The sequence below is a fragment of the Caretta caretta genome, chromosome 4 (genome assembly GCF_965140235.1).
Source record: "Caretta caretta isolate rCarCar2 chromosome 4, rCarCar1.hap1, whole genome shotgun sequence".
In the NCBI taxonomy this organism is placed as follows: domain Eukaryota; kingdom Metazoa; phylum Chordata; order Testudines; family Cheloniidae; genus Caretta; species Caretta caretta.
This window is the reverse complement of record NC_134209.1, coordinates 69532678-69550707: the sequence shown is the minus strand read 5'-3', so window position 1 is coordinate 69550707 and position 18030 is coordinate 69532678. Positions and strand designations below refer to the sequence as shown.

General features: G+C 39.3%; 1 protein-coding gene across 7 annotated transcripts in view; it reads left to right on the top strand.

Moving 5' to 3' along the window:
• The window catches only part of FBXW7 (F-box and WD repeat domain containing 7), a 249601-nt gene that overhangs the window by 67278 nt on the left and 164293 nt on the right, over nucleotides 1-18030 (top strand). Inside the window, exon 1 of one of the 7 annotated variants that reach the window (XM_048847369.2) lies at nucleotides 127-149. The exons of 3 other annotated variants lie outside the window; for them this stretch is intronic. The gene's annotated coding sequence lies outside the window, so the exon portion shown is untranslated. Of the gene's footprint in view, nucleotides 1-126; nucleotides 150-1963; nucleotides 2045-18030 lie in introns of those variants that run through there. 3 more of the 7 variants (XM_075127738.1, XM_075127737.1, XM_048847370.2) reach the window with 3 other exon arrangements.

The window sequence follows — 18030 nt, the reverse complement described above, 5'->3', positions numbered from 1 at the left end:
TTTTCGACATAATGTGCTCTTTCAATGAATAGACGTGTAGAATCAGCACAGGAAGAGCAAAGTCCTTGGCAATACCAGCTCAATTGCATCTGCAGATGAGGATTTAAAATTCTATGCAGCAGACAGTACCTCAAGCAGGCGAGTAAAAGGTTATTGCATTATTTTGCTTATTTGCATCCATAGTCTTTATCTACAAAAGGTTTTTTTTAATTCAATTTGCAGTGCATGCTTATATTTAGATACTACTGGAAATTGATTGAATAGAAACATAAATATCAAAAGGGCAGAGCAAGGTGAAAGGGAGAGGCAATACTAGCTCAGTTCAGCTTTAAACCTAGGAAGGGGAGGGAAAGAAGCATAGGGAGCAGGAGAGAGCAAGAGAGAAATTAAGCTTTCAATGCAGTATGAAAACAAGAAGTTTTTCTTGAATATGTATGTTTAAGCTGCTTTCATGCCATCTATATTTTTTCTTAACCTTTTGATAAAGAGAATGCTATTGAACTAGACAAGCACTGATAGCTCTATAAATGCAAGTGACAATTATTTCAAGTCACATTATCCTGTAATGATTTTAAGCATTTGTGTTAATGTGAGCCCTTCTACTTCAGAAACCGTATTGCTTACTTCAGTAAGCCAGTTGAAATGATCTTTTTATAATATTTATAATACTGGCATGTTTTATCATATGGAAAGAAAAAAACAGTAAATGGTTCACTGATTTAGTACTTCGAGAAACACTGTCAAGTTTTCTGACTGAGAGATTAAATTATATAGATGAAATTAAGCAGGTACACAGTATTATTGAGAAATCATATTTTAGTTTCAGAACATAACATTTTTTGAAACAGGCCAGGAAGCCTATCTAGATCTGACTGCTCTTTTGAATTAGGTTTGCCTTTCTGTGTAACTCTTCCTCTGAGCCAAAGACTTGTCTAACTTTTTTTTCAAAGCTGCTTATACTAGATAGCTCTATTGCTTCTCTTGGGAATTGATAAGAGCAGGGTTATGTTTCAGCTTAAATTCCTTTATTGCTTAGTCCTTCTTTGGTTTAAATTTGTATTTGTTTTTTCTTAAATGTTATAGTAACTCACATAGCTTGGTAGCAGCAATTGTCATTTATCTTCAGAGAGTTGTATGCCTCGGTGCAATCTTTTTGTTGCATGTGCATTTTCAATTTAGAATAAAATTTTAAAATATATTTTGTAGAAAATCTATTGTAGAGTATAACAGGAAGACAAGTCTGTCATTCTTCTTACATGTAATTGACAGGTCCCTCTTGAACACTAGAGTCATAAAAGGTCAACTGCTCTGATTGGCAGGTCAGGCTCCATCCAGAAATCCGTTCCCTGTTGTTGCTCTAAGCAATGCAACAGCAGTTCTTTTCCAGGTATTGAGCGGTTCTTGAATAGAGTGCATGGGTGATGTTGAGGGGTGTGGCTCTTTTCTGTTGGCTATTGGAATAGTGTGCACTTTGAGAGAGAACAGGTTGGATAGACTGAGCTGGTAGAGTAGGTAAATGGACTTGAAGTGATGGAGGAGGACAGAAGCTGTAGTGAGTGTGCAATTTAGGGTGTCTGACACCTCGAATTTATTCTTCTGTTAGATGCTTTTCTTCCCTTTATAAACTAGTTAAGAGCCTTAAAATATCTTAGCTTGTAAAACAATAGTCTGGGAATTTTTTTTTTTAAATGATGGATTTTGCTTGGTGATGGGACTGTGGCTGGTGTCCCCCCATTTTTTTTTTTGGGGGGGGGGGGAGGAACACGTGTTTTTTTTCTGTTTGTCAGTGTTAATTTCAGCCAGGGAGCTGCAGAATGAGGCAGGCAGCCAATTTTGAATATATATGGGAATGTACCAGTTCTGGTTTCTTAAGGAATAAAGTCATCTGATGAGCAAGTCAATGTGTGGATGTGGCTGCAGCATTATTTCTTCTTTAATGAAGAGGCTGGGCCGTTCGACCTGCTGCTCTGATCTTCTATCTTGCAGCCACACATCAGACCAGTTACAGAGACTATCCACCGAATGTCCCAGTCAGCCAAAGAAGGTAACTATACATATTTATTTAAAATCTAAAATATACCATGAAGTAGATGCATTATAATTTGGACCTACATGAAAAGACAAATTTGAGATGTTCCTAGCAGTTTTCTTGACCTTGCAGTAGCTATCCAATATCATTTTGCTATCATCAAGTTATGTAGCAATAGAAATGTGCTGCAGTAATTGATTTTGTAATAGGATCAGGTGATTTACTGGCTACAATGACAACCACTTGCTTGCTTGCTCTGAAACGTGGAGCACTCTAATGGATGTTATGATTGCAGCCTAGAGTTGCTTTGAAACTGCTGGACTCTTAAAGATGCAGTGTCTCTTATCTGTGTCAAAATAAAAACTACTTTTAACAGTATTCTTCCCCAATGATCTTATATGATAAAAGCATTGGAAACTGACAGACATTTTAGAATTTCAGATGACTTTTCACATTTTAGAGAAATGTTCTGTTTATAGAATCAGAAGTCATCTTAATACATTTAATATACTACTAGCCTTTTTCTGGCAGCTATTTAATGCACATTTTTGTTAATGTGCTTTACTAATTTCTTGAGAACTTGGACCATAGCAAAACTAATTTCACTCTGTGTTTGGGGAAAGTACAAAGACAGCAATGCTCTTGACCATTTTATCTACATAGGGCATTGATGGGTGGGTAGGAAGCAAAATTCTGGCTCTGGTTAGAAAACAAACTCAACTGCTAAACTTCAGGTCAGGTTAAGGATTTTATTGTACGAAAGTCATTATAAACTCTGATATGAGTGAAATTGGGACTCTCAATTGGTTCTAGCCTTTGGACCAGCTCGTCTTATCCTGAAACTGAACCTGGCGTGTTAAGCTTTTATATCTTTTAGGACTTGTCTACATTACCCACTGGATCGGCGGGCAGCGATCGAGCCAGCAGGGGGTCGATATATTGCGTCTAGTCTTGACGTGATAAATCGACTGCCAAGCGCTCTCTCATCGACTCCAGTACTCCACCGGAGCAAAAGATGCAGGCGGAGTCGACGGGGGAGCGTCAGCTGTTGACTCACCACAGTGAAGACACCGCGGCGAATAGATCTACGTACGTCAACTTCAGCTATGTTATTCACATAGCTGAAGTTGCGTAACTTAGATCAATCCCCCCAAGTGTAGACCAGGCCTAAGATTTGCAAAGTAGCATTCATTTGCAAGGTACATTTGTGAAAAGTAAGTATAAGTACAAAATATGCTCCTGTGTTTGATGCTAATTTATATTTAGTCCTTTTCAGTCAAAAACTTTCAGAATGTGTTGCTAATATATTTACCCATTGTTCAAGAATACTTCACTGGTAATCAGTGAAAAAATTACATGTATCACAGTACACTTACCAATGGAAAATTTTCTGCATGAATTTTGAAGTAGGAAACAGTTAAGTTAAAAGGTAACTTGAATTATGGATTAGTGCGCTAAAGTTTAGGTGATCATACAATCACCTCAACCTGAAAATATCAGTAGGATGTGTACAGTAAACAATTAATTGCTAAGATCAGCAAGGTGATGGTTTTTAAGGTAAAGTATAGAGTCCAGTGTTTCAAGCATTCCTTAAGTAATGTAATATTTTTCAGGGTTTATTTTATAGTGTAATTGTGACTTTAGAAAGACATAGGTCATAAAATGTTTTCTGTACAGGGTATTACTTTGGAGAAAGATGGTTTGATCCACTGTATTTTGTGTACCTAAACCCTGTTAATGTAGGGATCAGGGGTCATTTTCTGAAGTTAAAATACAAGAATTTATTAAACGTTAAGCAAAATATTTGCGAGTAGCTGAGTTCAGCAGTTACAAATATAAAATAGAAATGATGCTATTTTAAACAGTAAAATTGTTAACTTCAGTAGGAAAAAGCAAGTGTGCAAAAACATTTTAACCACAAGTTCACAATTCCGTGGCACTATAATGATGAACATGGCATAAATAAGCACATTATATTTCCAGAATGTTGAAAATTGCACTAAAAATGGTGATGTGTTATACTTGTTAATCACAGTGCCCATGACAGAACAGAGTGAGTGATGGGAATTTCCTTTAGGCTGCAGACATAGTGGCTGTTAAAACTAGGCCTAGCACTCTGAAAGTTCACATGGTGGACAGTAAATGTGTGTTTATGTGTCTATATTTTTGTATCAACATACATATATAATAAACTGGAAGTGATATGGAAAATATGAGACAGATTCTCAGTAGAATCTTTACTTCAGTGGAGCTATGTCAATTTACAACAGGTGAGGAACTGCCCGTATGTATTTAGAGGTAGCATTCTTCTACCAGCTATCTGTCTGAAAGATGTTCAATACTAGCTGTTATGGTAGCCCTCAGTCAAAGATCATAAACTTTTTTAAAGTTTATATCCTGCTTTAATATCATTCTAGTACCGTAAGAACTATACTGTGAAAACATGAACTATTAGAATAATTTAATATGTAATGTAATATTAAATGCATTATTAAAGTAAGATGGAAACTGGCTTTAAATTTTAAATTGGATATAAATTTCTTTATACCTCTATCTCTATGTAAATACACACACTAATGAACATAAATACTTGTTAATGGGGCAGAAAAATAAAAATTCATAATTATCCATTTTTTAGCATGCTTAGCAAAGTACTTTTTGTATGAATGCCAAGAATATGGTACACACATGGCTTTCCTTTAAATTAAAGGGGAAACGAATGCTTTTGATCCAAAACTTGTCTTACCTTGAATAAATTCTTTTGATGAATGGCCTTCAAACCTTAAAATGTTTTTGGTTTTAAAATTGCTGTCTTTGCAGGTAAAGTTTCTTTTAAAAGATTTTTTATCTCCTCCCCTTCAAAAACAGCTAGGAACTATTTTTGTAAGATAAACAATCAATATAAATTATGGGCATGTTAGATGCTGCTATAGAACTTTTAATGCTGTTCCCAAAGATGTGCTTATAAATAATGTTTCTTGGAAGGACTTCTGAAATATATTGCATTGGTTAAAATAATACTGCTGAAATGATAGTATCACAGTTTTTAGTGTATGGTGATACATTTGCATAGCCATAGTCCCTTTTTAAAATAAACTAAATTAATCTATTTTCAGATTATTAGTAGTGATTTATTTCTAACTGCAAACACCTAAACGGTTCTATTTATCAAGTTTTTTGAGCTCACAGCAAAAATGTCATGCAAGGCTCGCTATGGCGGTAGTCCCCAAATATTGGAATTTTTTGTTCATGACATTAAGAATAAACATTACCAATATGGTCTCATCTTTAAGTAGAGAGCACAGACTTTGATAGTCACCTTGTAACTTGACATAACTAGGTAGCGCTTGTTAGTGAGTTGGACAGGGAAAAGTTACAGCAATGTGTCATCAAAATACACTGAAATTTTCTGTTTTTCCCAAATAGTAACCTTTATTTTAGACATCAGTGATGTGGGTCTGACAGAGGTAATAAGGATCTCTGATTTGTCCCTTAACAGGGAAAAGGTAGCAGATCACTTTTTAGTTACTAAGACAAAGGGCTGTGTCCTGAAGAGGACGCAGTGGTCCTTGGGGCAACACAGGTCCTGGAGCAGAGGTGACGGTGGGCAAGACACCACCTGAAGAGGGGCAGAGCTAATTCCCAGGACAACCAGCAGGAAGCGCTGCAGTGGTGAGTCAAGCCCCCAAGAAACCTATTGATGAAAATTTGAGGAAGCCCACTATACTGGTATGCCACAACCAAAATTTGAACTTAATACAAGTATATTAGTTCTAGAGCACTGGAGTGTTAAGAGTCCTTCAGTTTCAGTTAAGTGAAGCACTAATGCTGCAGAACCAGAGAACCATTCCCCAACCATGTGCAATGTACTGTAATTCAGAGTCCAGAAGCCATATTTTGGAAGGGTCAGTTCATACCACAAGCACCCCAAGGAATTTATTTAATTAAGCAGCACAAGAGAAGTGGATTGAGTTTTAACATCTTCTTTTATGCACTACGGACTACTTCAACAACTGATTGATATGTCTTGCCTGCAAGAATGTATTATTAGGACTAAAATGCAAGCATGTATATGATTTTATGTTCCAATAAATAAACTGCAGAGTTTCTGTCCTTTCAGTTCAATGTCTAGGGCAGATGTATTAGTAGGAGATCAGTTTTGCTAGTACACCAAACTTCTTTAATCCATGTCACCTCCCTGTTGTTGGTGATGCCGGAATACTAAATACTACCATATCTTACCCAGGATTTTATAAAAGGAGGTGAAGGATAAATAAGTACAACTCTGAAAGAAATTTCTAGATGGATATGGGGAAAAGGCACCTTGGAATTTTTTAAAGAATAAATTAGCTCTTTCTTAAAATATAAAACTTTAGATTAGTTAGTGGGCATGGACTAGGGACAGCTAACTGATGTGGTTGGGTAAATAGCCAAAACATGTTTCTGGGTAGCCTAACTTTCAAATTTTATATCCATAATTTTTCTCAGTGAGGGTGGTGATTGCTGTGACTGTCAAGTAACACCATCATAGAACCCAATCACATTAGCCACGCCATCAGGGTCTCGTTCACCTGCACATCTACCAATGTGATACATGCCATCAGGTGCCAGCAATGCCCCTCTGCCATGTACATTGGCCAAACTGGACAGTCTCTAGGCAAAAGAATAAATGGACACAAATCTGACATCAGGAATCATAACATTCAAAAACCGGTAGGAGAACACTTCAACCTCTCTGGCCACAGTAAAAGAAAACAGACTCCAAGGAGAAACTGCTGAGCTTGAATTAATATGCAAACTAGATACCATTAACTTGGGGTTGAATAGAGACTGGGGGTGGCTGTGTCATTAGACATATTGAATCTATTTCCTTAAGTTAAGTATCCTCACACCTTCTTGTCAACTGTCTAAACGGGCCATCTTGATTATCACTACAAAAGCTTTTTCTCCTGCTGATAATAGCTCATCTTAACTAATTCCCCTCTCACAGTTTGTATGGTAACTTCCAACTTATCTGTGTGTGTATATATATCTATATCTTACTATATGTTCCATTCTATGCATCCGATGAAGTGGGCTATAGCCCACGAAAGCTTATGCTTTAATAAATTTGTTAGTCTCTAAGGTGCCACAAGTACTCCTGTTCTTTTTACAATCATTACAATCCTTTTGACTAAATTTTCTCTCTATCCTGATTCTCAGTCAGGTCTTTTAACACAAGATCATTCTCTGTGAGGAATTAGTAAAGACTTGATCAGTAGAATTGTACTGATGATTTCAGTGGAAACAAGAACTGGTCCATAGTGAGCTGCAGTGTTCATTAGGGACTTATCCAACTCTCACTGAATTCAGTGGGAGTTGGATTCTTTCTGTACTCAGAAAAGTGACTCTAAAAATGGAAGCGTGGAGTTCTGTTTGACACAAGTTTTGAGACAAATTTACTCATTTTACAAGTAAAAAATAGTTGTTTTTTTCTGAAATAATTATCAGTGGAAACTCCACTTTGAGGTCTGGAAGCTTGACTGTGTTCTTTCTGATTTGAACAAAATCACTAATAATAAAGATTCTGCAACTGATATATGAACCAGAAAATAATTCACTCACTCTCTCACAACTGTATATGGCTAGTAGTAAAAAAATAAAATATAAACTATAGTTGGTAAAGTAAGCAATTGAAATCTAAACAAATATAGATATAGATATCCTGAATAATAAAGTGCCACTTTTAATATTTTGGGCTGCAACAGACTTCAAGTTCCCCTGTTGATTTTTGACACTTAAGTGTTTTCTCACCCAAGCACTTCAAACAAGCACCCAAACTGCCAGCATCTCATCTTTTCTTAGTGCACATTTTTGATGATCCATATACTATGTAACAATGGCGTTTTAATTCATTTAGTGTGCTTGTCTTCTTTACTCAGTGCAATGGTTCGCCATCACCCCAACTTTTGCTCTTTTCATGTAAGTACTTTTGTTTCATAATGTTAGGGATATGAATTTTTGCTCTGTAGCTCACGAAAGCTTATGCTCAAATAAATTGGTTAGTCTCTAAGGTGCCACAAGTACTCCTTTTCTTTTTGCGAATACAGACTAACACGGCTGTTACTCTGAAACCTGCTCTATAGAGACAGGCTAGCTCTGTATCTAACACTTGGATAATTGGTTGCCCTATGTAAGATACAATCCTGCAAGGTGCTGAACACTTCATATGAGGAGTGGAGTGCCCTCAGCGCCTATCAGAATTGGTCTTGTAATGAAGAGTGAAGAATGACTGGCTGTGGGGAGAGTATGGTAAGGAATTTACCACATCATTTTGTGTGTATGGCTGTAAAGCCAAACAAGTGCTCTCTACAAGTAAAAGATATAGTTTTGTGATGTTGATAAAACTTAAAGCTTCTTATGGATGCAAAGAAAAGTGTGAATTTCTTTTTCAGGGCTTTGTTGCAAGGAAAATGTTTAGATAGTTTGGGTGTCTTGTCTGGAATGTGCAGCTTTAACTTTGCATTCCTTGGGTTTACCTTTGTTGAATATTAATATTCTTTAAAGGTGGTATGCACTCAAAGCACTGACCTGTTGTAGATGTAAATTCACCTTTATTATAAGGTGCACAGTTTTAACAGCGAGAGTAATTAACCATTGGAACAACTCAGCAAGAGTTGTGGAGTGGATTCCCCGTTGCTAGATATTTTAAAGTCAAGTTTGGATGTTTTTCTAAAAGATACATGCTCTAATTCAAACAGGAAATAATTCAGGGAAATGCTACAGCCTAAATTATGCAGAAGGTCAGGCTAGATGAGTGGTTCTCAAACTGTGGGTGGGGACGTCAGGGCTAGTGTTTAGACTTGCTGGGGTCCAGAGCTGAAGCTGAAGCCCAGGGGCTTCAGCCCTGGGTGGCAGAGCTCAGGTTACAGGCTACCCACCTAAGGCTGAAGCCCTTGGGCTTTGGCCCCTGCCCAGGGTGGTGGTGCTCGGGCTTTGGCTTTGACCCCTCCACCCTGGCGTGGCGGGGCTCAGGCTTAGGTCCCCCCTCCTATGGTCGTATAGTAATTTTTGTTGTCAGAAGGGGGTCTCAGTGCAATGAAGTTTGAGAACCGCTGAGCTAAATGATAACAGTGGATCCTTCTGGTTTTATAATGTATGAATCTGGTGTTGTGTGAGAGAATTTTCTTTAATCTTTTCCTTTTTCATGGTTGTAAGTTATGCTAGAGAAGAGCCCTGTTCCTGTTACTCCTAGGAATTCCAATTGAGGCTACCTGAAGAAGTCTAAAGACAGAGACTTAGTAGCAGGGCTGACCTGATCTGTCGTCAGGCCCAACTGCTCCCTCAGATTTACCTTCCACTTAGAATCATAGAAATGTAGGGCTGGATGGGACCTTAAGAGTTTATCTAGTCCAGCCCCTGCACTGAGGCAGGACCAAGTATACCAGACAATCCCCAAGAGGTGTTTGTCTAACCTGCTCTTAAAAACTGCTGGGGATTCCACAGCCTCCCTTGGAAGCCTATTCCAGAGCTTAACTATGCTAAATTAAAAAGTTTTTCCTCATATCTAACCTAAATCTCCCTTGCTGAAGATTAAGACCATTACTTTGTGTCTTACCTTCAGTGGACATGGAGAACAATTGATCACTGTCCTTTTTATAACAGGCCTTAATATATTTGACAACTGTTACCAGGTTCCCCCTCAGTCTTCTTTTCTCAAGACTAAAATGCCCAGTTTTTTTTAACCTTTCTTCATAGGTCAAGTTTTCTAAAGCTTTTATTTTTGTTACTTTCCTCTGGATTCTCTTCAGTTTGTCTACATCTTTCTTAAAGTGTAGCCTCCATAATTAGAAGACAATACTCCAGCTGAAGCCTCACCAGTGCTGAGTAAAGAGGGACAGTTCCCTCCTTTGTCTTACATATCACGCTCCTTTTAATACGTTCCAGAGTATTAGACTTTTTTGCAAATGCATCACATTGACTCATATTCAATTTCTGATTCACTAAAACACCCAGATCCCTTTTTTACCCTTTTTGTAGTTGTGCATTTGATTTTTTCCTTCCTACATGTGGTACTTGGCTTTTGAATTTCATCTTACTGATTTCAGACCAATTCTCCAATTTATCAAGGTCATTTTGAATTCTAATCCTGTCTTCCAAAGTGCTTGCAACCCCTTCCTGCTTGGTGTCATCTGCAAATTTTATGAATATACTCTCATCCAAGTCATCTAATGAAAATATTGAATAGTATGGAGCCAGCACAGACCCTGTGTGGGAACCCACTGGATATGTCCTCGCAGTTTGACAGACAACCAGAGACAGAGAACTCTTTGAGTATGGTCATTAAAGTAGTTATACATCAATCTTCCAGTAATTTCATCTAGACCACGTTTCACTAGTTTGCTTGTGAGAATGTCATATGAGACTGTCAAAGGACTTACTAAAATCAAGAGACCATGTATGTTGCTTTCCCCCTGCCCTCCATCCACTAGGTGTATCCACTTGTCTAATCCCTCTGTGATAACTGGTGCTTTTGAATTAACTCTCCCTTTGTAAGGTTTGATTTAGTGATGTAAAATGAATTTAATGCAAAACCAAATCTTCTAGTTTTCTTCACAAGACTTATGAGTTCCTTTCTGTTTTTTCCAGAATGTAATAATCCTTTGTTCTGATCAGAACTTCACTTCCCTCTCAGCTCCCCGCCTCCCAACCCAAGTGGACCTCTGTAACCCAAATACCCCTATGGCAATGTGGTTCAAAGGAGTTATATGGATCTCTTGGGTCTGGCATGTACATTCTAATTGGCCAAAGAATGTCATGTGGGGTCTCAAAAAGCCAGTTTTGCGTTTGTCATCAATATCATTGTGAAACACATGGACGGATGTTATGTAAGGAGTTATGAATATACATGGAAAATTATGTTCTTAAAGTCTGTGTCTAGATGCTACTCACCAGAAAAGGTGAAAAACAGGTTTGCTGTCAGACAATAAATGTCAATCTGAACCAAATGCAAATGAAGTAATGGGAGAACTTCAAAGAAAGAAACTAATGAGAAGAGAAAACAAGCTGGTGGGTGGAGGGAAGAACCTGATTGTGAGGTGCACATCAAAGACTTACTCTACTACTGTATTTGTGGGACAAGGAAGACTCCCTATCACCGTTGACTGAGGAAGTGAATTTGCTTCCTGAAAGAAGGGTCTCAGCCAGGCTTGGTTGAAAATGCTGAAGTGAACTTGGGGTGAGATAGGTTTCAGAGTAACAGCCGTGTTAGTCTGTATTCGCAAAAAGAAAAGGAGTACTTGTGGCACCTTAGAGACTAACCAATTTATTTGAGCATGAGCTTTCGTGACCTGAAGTGAGCTGTAGCTCACGAAAGCTCATGCTCACATAAATTGGTTAGTCTCTAAGGTGCCACAAGTACTCCTTTTCTTTTTGGGGTGAGATAAGCTACTTTAGATAGGTTAACCTGTTAGTTAAGTTTAGTCTGTAAAATGTGTTACAACTTCATTTTATTTGTAACCATTTGTTTCCAATATTCTTATTCCCACTCATTTGAATCTCCCTTCTTCGATCATAACCTTATTCTTGTTTTCATTGTAAATATATATAAGCACTATGGCGTTAAGCAAAGTGGTGATCTTGAGTTGAATCTTACAAATGGTTGTGTACTGTTCATTTGGGAACAGAAAGCCTGTTAATTCTGTGAGTGTTCAGCGGATAAGGGTCTGGACACTGCAGGGAATACTCTGAGGACTTGGGGGTTGTTGTGTGCTTATTGATGCCTGTACAGTGAGAGCGAGGCCTGGAATGCAGTGCTTGTGCTGCCAGAGGCTGGTGGTTTCAGGGAGCTAATGCACAGCAGGCACGGACAAGACTTCCTCACGCCAAGGGCAGGTGATGGTGTGGTACCTCGCAATGCTTGGTACTCCTGAAGGAGCATCACATCTTTTCAGTCCTGTTATTAGGGCTTTGTCTTCCTGCCAGTCCTTTATAGCACTTCCAAGTTGAAACTTCTCCCTGGGCCACCACTCTCTGCAAGGGTCTCAGATGAGGCTTTCTTTCTGCAGGCTTTCATTAGGCCTTCTGCATAGGTGCTCCAGAGAGTCCTTTCCAGGCTCCTGTCTCACCAGCAGGCTCCCCTAACTTCTCAATATTATCTAATCAAATTTCTGCTTATACTAGTAACCTGGTCACATGAGTGCCACTTGACATTTTGGTTACCTCCCATCCGATGGGACTGAATGAGGTACACTTGCCACAGGTACACTGGAACACACATCTGACTTAATCAGTTTCCTGTCATTGCAGAAGCCTTGGCATTGGTGTGCTTTTGTCCTCCTATTCTCTCCCGGTGGCACATAATTCTTTAGGTTCCTGAGGGCTGAAATATCTTGGTCTTATTTCGGTTGTTAGTTTTAGTATGTGGTGCTGGGTGGTGTTGGTTGCCTGTGAGATACAGAAGACAAGATGGAGTCTTTTTGGTCTTGAATTTTGTGACTGACAGGTTTACTTCAGCGCCGGTGTCTTGTTACAAGCTGCCTTTGTTTTCTGGGCTTAAAGTCTTATGATGATCAATGCATATTCAACCAGTCTCAGAGGGGGAGTCTGCAGACATCTTAATGTGCTCAAAAAGGGACTACCACTTCTTCAGATCTTTGTATGTCAACAGGATCATACATCTGCAGAACCTAGGATGTGAGGTGGAGTGCAATTCCCTTGTCCTCAACTTCCTAATGTTCCAAAGGCTGGAGCTTTCCTCCTCAAGTCTTGGAGGGAAGGTGGCAGGCTGGAGATGAGGCAGACAGGAGGCTTGGGGGTTAGCAGAACAGATGGGCTGGGGAAATAAGGGAGAACCTCCTTGCTCCTCCTGTTTCCCAGTCTCCATGATGAGTGCTGGGGAGTGAAGAACTTCTTCCTTTGTCTTATGTCGCTTCCAGGGCTCCATGAAAGGGTTTGTGAAGAATGAAGATTTATTTACCTGCTTCTCGTCCCCCATAGTGAGACTCAGGATCTTCAGCCCTCTCTCAGCCTCTAATTTCCATCTTGAGAGTCATAATGGAGTACATTTGAGATCTTCCAAAACCCTCTTCTCCATCAGAGGCCTCCCTTGTGAGCATTTACTAGGCTTCTATTCCCCCTCCTCCTGGAGCCTTAAAATGCTCATCAGAATCCCAATCTCCTTGCCTTCCCTTGGGCCATAAACTCTTGAGCACCAAAGGATCTCAAAATAGCCTCATTTGCCTCCCAACAAACCAAAATAGACTGATCATGGGGATTAACAAATCTACCAAGGCTCATATAAGTTAGAAGGAGTTCACAAACAAGGCCAGTGAGGCTCATAAAGAGGATCAGTTATCCTAAAGGTTGCTGGCAGTTCTCCCCTCCTGCAGACCTCAGTAGGTCCACAAGAAAAGAAAGAATGGCTACTTGATCTCCTCCGCGCTTTATCCTATCCAGTATCTTTGTCACCACCACCACTCTCCTCTAGACTTCCTACATCGGTTATTCTAAGATCTGCAGGAGTAGGGCTTCCTTCCTCTTGACCCAACAGGTCTGAAGGTCTTGAAGTGGGGGGAGCAAGGAGTCATTTGTTCCTTGCCCATGAACCTCCTGATGTTTGTGGGTAGGAAATTACTCCAACTGCCCTCAGAAGGTTTCTTGGGCCTCCTTGGAAACATTTTGATTTACATTTTTTTCCATTGACAGGCCTCTCTGCTTGATTTGGGGTACATTTTGTGGTCTACATTTGTAAGGAAAGGGCTTGGGGAGTTCATACAAATTTAAGTCCTGTATGGGGAGGTGGGGAGGAAGGCAGAACGGGCCAGGGTCAATGGGAGGAGTGGTGACCCCGGGGGCCAGAGCTCGAAGCCCTGCACCTGGGGGCCAGAGCCCAAAGCTCCAGGGCTGAAGTCCGACCCCAGCGCCTCCGGAAGTGTGGGGAACTCACTGTCTGCCTGCTTCTCCAGTGTTTGTGTCTCCGGAGGGGGGCCCTGGGGAAGGGCCACTGATTTGCTCCTACTGGCCCCCAATCACCACCAGGAGGCTGTGGCCACAAGAAAAGCCCTTGGTGGACACTGGATTTACTTTCATTTTAAAAATGTTGATCTCCAACACTTGCTGTCCTATACTAAGCTAGTCAGAGCAGTTATCCCATAGCCATGTTACAGATTCAGAAGTTAATTACTACTCTCTGCAGCTAGATGTGTTCTGGGCACTAGATGGAGGTTGCCAGGAAACTAAATTGTATTTGTATTTTAAGTGGCAAAAAGTTTATTCCTTGAGCTCTGAATACCTCTGTTTTCAGTGTCTTTTAGAAGTCTGTTATCTTAATTCACTTCAAATCGTGGGCCCCAGACCTAAATTATACCTATATGCCTTTTATTGTTGATTTCAGAGCCAGTAGTGGTAAGTGAGGGCAGGTAGCAACATCAGCCTTATATAAAGCAACTCAGTTGCATCCTTAGATAGGAAGTGACTGCTGTTGCTCCATAATGTCCTCTTAAAAGCTGCCTCTAATGCTTCAATCCTTTCTTCAGACATCCCTTCTTTTACCCTCTTTCTTCATCTTTTGTTTATGGCCCTACTGGTCCCTTGCCCCTTGGCAATAGCATTTGCTGAATTCCAGAGTTTACTGACTTCTATGATTTTATGAATTAATGATTTTTTTTTTTTTACTGACACTTCTAGCAAGATGTTCCGTCTGGCAGGGTTTGCTAAAGAAATATAGTGGTTTTAGAATTAAACGGTTTGCTTGCAAAATTTCTGTGCAGAGAACTTAAGCATTGTTGTCGTAGTTCAGGGCAACCACACCTATATTCTCCCTATGTAAGCGCACAAAGGTACCCACTTTTAGGCTTTCAGCTCCCCTGCTGTTTTGTCTCCTGGCAGGAGAAGCATGTCTCTCTCCCTTCTGACTGGGATATTTCCACTCTGCACCATTCCCTGCTTGCATTGTAAAATCCTCAGCAAAGTCAGACTGCCTAAGCAGGCCTGCTTTACTTTTCTCTTCAGAGATGGTAAACAGTCTAACTGTTACAGTTAATTTACCACACAGCTCTTTCTAAGGAAGCACATTTATTCTTAAGGTAAAAGCTTTACAGAGATAACATTTAGAAAACAATAGAAGAACCTATACGCATGCTAACAAGGTATCCACCACCTGACTCCAATAAGAGCTCTGGCCGCTGAACAGTCCAATGGCTACAAGTAAGTCCTTTTGCTTACAATAAGAACACTCATGACTCTGTAAGTTACTCCTTTATGCTGCTTGGGCCTTTTGATCCTGGGAATTGGTAATTCATAGATAAAGGTTCCCTTCCTAGATGAAGCTTCAGAAGATCAGGTCCAGAGGGGTGGGCATTTGCATTCGCCTTCTCCAGGTATTTCCTAGGAAACTTACTCAACTGACAGTTCATTCTTGTCGTAACCCATTGTTTAAAAGTCTTTTGAGCCTAACACTTCCCAATCCTTACATGAGTCATGTGTCCTGGACAAGTTACATAGAATCCCACAATAACACTTAAACATATGCATTTTTAATAGAGTGAACTCCTAAGATACTTAAACTTAATTCAATAAGGTTTGTCTACAATATTGCAGAAATTGCCATTTCTATCACAGTTAACTTTTTTGAAAGCCCAAAAGTGCGCTAGGTGCCACATTAGTAAGGCAAGGTGTATGTTTTACCCTTTTTTTAAAAAAAAATGGAGTTCAAAGCTTAAATTTTACATGACACAACTCCTGAGTTTCAAAAACCAGACACAAGGAAGGGAGTAGAGAGAGGTGATGAGGGTAACAGTAAATAAGATTATGTACTTACGCAGTTAGGCATGAATCCTGCTTGATGACTTTAACATTAAAAAAAATAAAATAAAATAAAGGTCCTAATCTTGGAGTTGAGAGTGTAATCTAAAAGACAGTTACACAGTGATAGAATATATTGGGAAGCCCCAGAGGAGTAACTTAATTTTTAAATTTAATCATCTTTTGTAAACAGCAAAGAGGAGCAAAATCTTTGGAGGATAGATTAGTAAGGAGGCGTTAGTGGGCTGGAGAACTGAAAGGGGAAAGCATTCCATGTGTAGGAGATATCATCAGAACATTCACAGAAGAAACGGGAGGAAGGGAAGATTAATAGATTGAAGGCCTGAGAGACTGTTATGAGCATCTAGTCTGACCTTCTGTGTAATACAGGCCAAAGATTTCACCCAGTATTTCCTGCATCACACGTACTTGTTGTTTTATATAGAGCTGCTTTTTTTTTTTTTTTTTTTAAGGTAAGCTGTTCAAATGATTCATTGCCCTCATTATATATTTTTTAAAAAGTGCCTTATTTCTAATTTAAATTTGTCTAGTGTTTCCCAGACCACTGGATCTTGCTATGCTTTTGTCTGCTAGATTAAAGAGCCTTCTGTGACCAACAATCTTCCCATGTAGGTGTTTGCAGATCATGATCCATGATTGTAAAGCAGGTTTTCCAGACCCTGAGTCATTCTTATAGCTCTTTACAGACACCTTTCCGTTTTTTTGATATGCTCTTAAAAGTGTGGTCACTAGAACTGGGCACAGTATTCCAGTAATTCACAAATGTCATATACAGAAGCAATACCACCTCTCTACTCCTACTCTGTATTCGCCTGCTTATACCTCCAAAGATTGTTAGTTCTCCTAATTATGGTATCACACCAGAAGCTCATGTTAACTTGGTTATACACCATTACTGTTAAATCCTTTTCAGAGTCACTGCTTTCCAGCATACAGTCCTTTATCCTTTAAGTGTTACCTACATTGCAAATCTATGAACAAAGCTGTCTTTCATTTGGCTATATTAAAATACATGTTGTTCAAATGAGCCCAGTTTACCAAGCAATCCAGATAGCTCTGTTGAAATGACCAGTTCATACAATTATTTACCACCGCTGCCAATTTTTGTGTCCTCTGCAAACTTTACCAGCAATGATTTTATTTCATATCACTGATAAAGATACTCAGTAATATTGGGCTAAGAACAGATCCCTGCAGGACCCTATAAACAGCCCTTTTGGATGATGATTTCCTATTTACAGTGACTTTTTTTTTTTTTTGGTTGAAATCATCCGTTTTTAAACCATTTCATATGTGCTACACTGAGGGTTTTTTGTACTTAACCAGAATGTCACGTGGTGGTAAGTCAACCCTCTTGCAAAAGCCTAAGCGTGTTGCATCAAATAGAAAAGGAGTACTTGTGGTACCTTAGAGACTAACCAATTTATTTGAGCATGAGCTTTCGTGAGCTACAGCTCACTTCATCGGATGCATACCGTGGAAACTGCAGCAGACTTTATATACACATTTCCAGGAAATGGCCCAACCTGATGCTCACTTTAGATAAGCTATTACCAGCAGGACAGTGGGGTGGGAGGAGGTATTGTTTCATATTCTCTGTGTGTATATAAAGTCTGCTGCAGTTTCCACGGTATGCATCCGATGAAGTGAGCTGTAGCTCACGAAAGCTCATGCTCAAATAAATTAGTTAGTCTCTAAGGTGCCACAAGTACTCCTTTTCTTTTTGCAAATACAGACTAACACGGCTGTTACTCTGAAACTTGCATCAAATAGTTACCTTTATCAACCAAACTTATCTCATTTTAAAAAATCAAGTTTGTTTGACACAATCTGGTTTTTTTCCATAAAACATGTTGACTGACATTAATTATGCTACTTTCCTTTAATGCTTGACTGTTGCATTCCATATCACCCTTTCCAGTTTTGTTTGACAGTTGTATCAGACTAATCTAGGTAATTTTATTTACTTTTTAAAAAATATTAGCTCCAGTGCTCTGGCACTTCCCCAGTGTTCCAAAACTTGTTAGTCAATATCAGTGGTTGACAGAACTCTTTGGATAATTCTTGGACAACTCGTGATGAATCAAGGCTGCTGATGTTGTAGTAGAGGAAGTGGAGAGGCACAGAAAGGCATCACCTACAATAACAATTCTGTGAAAATCTCATATTGGTGCTGCTCCATGGATAGCTTCAACAGT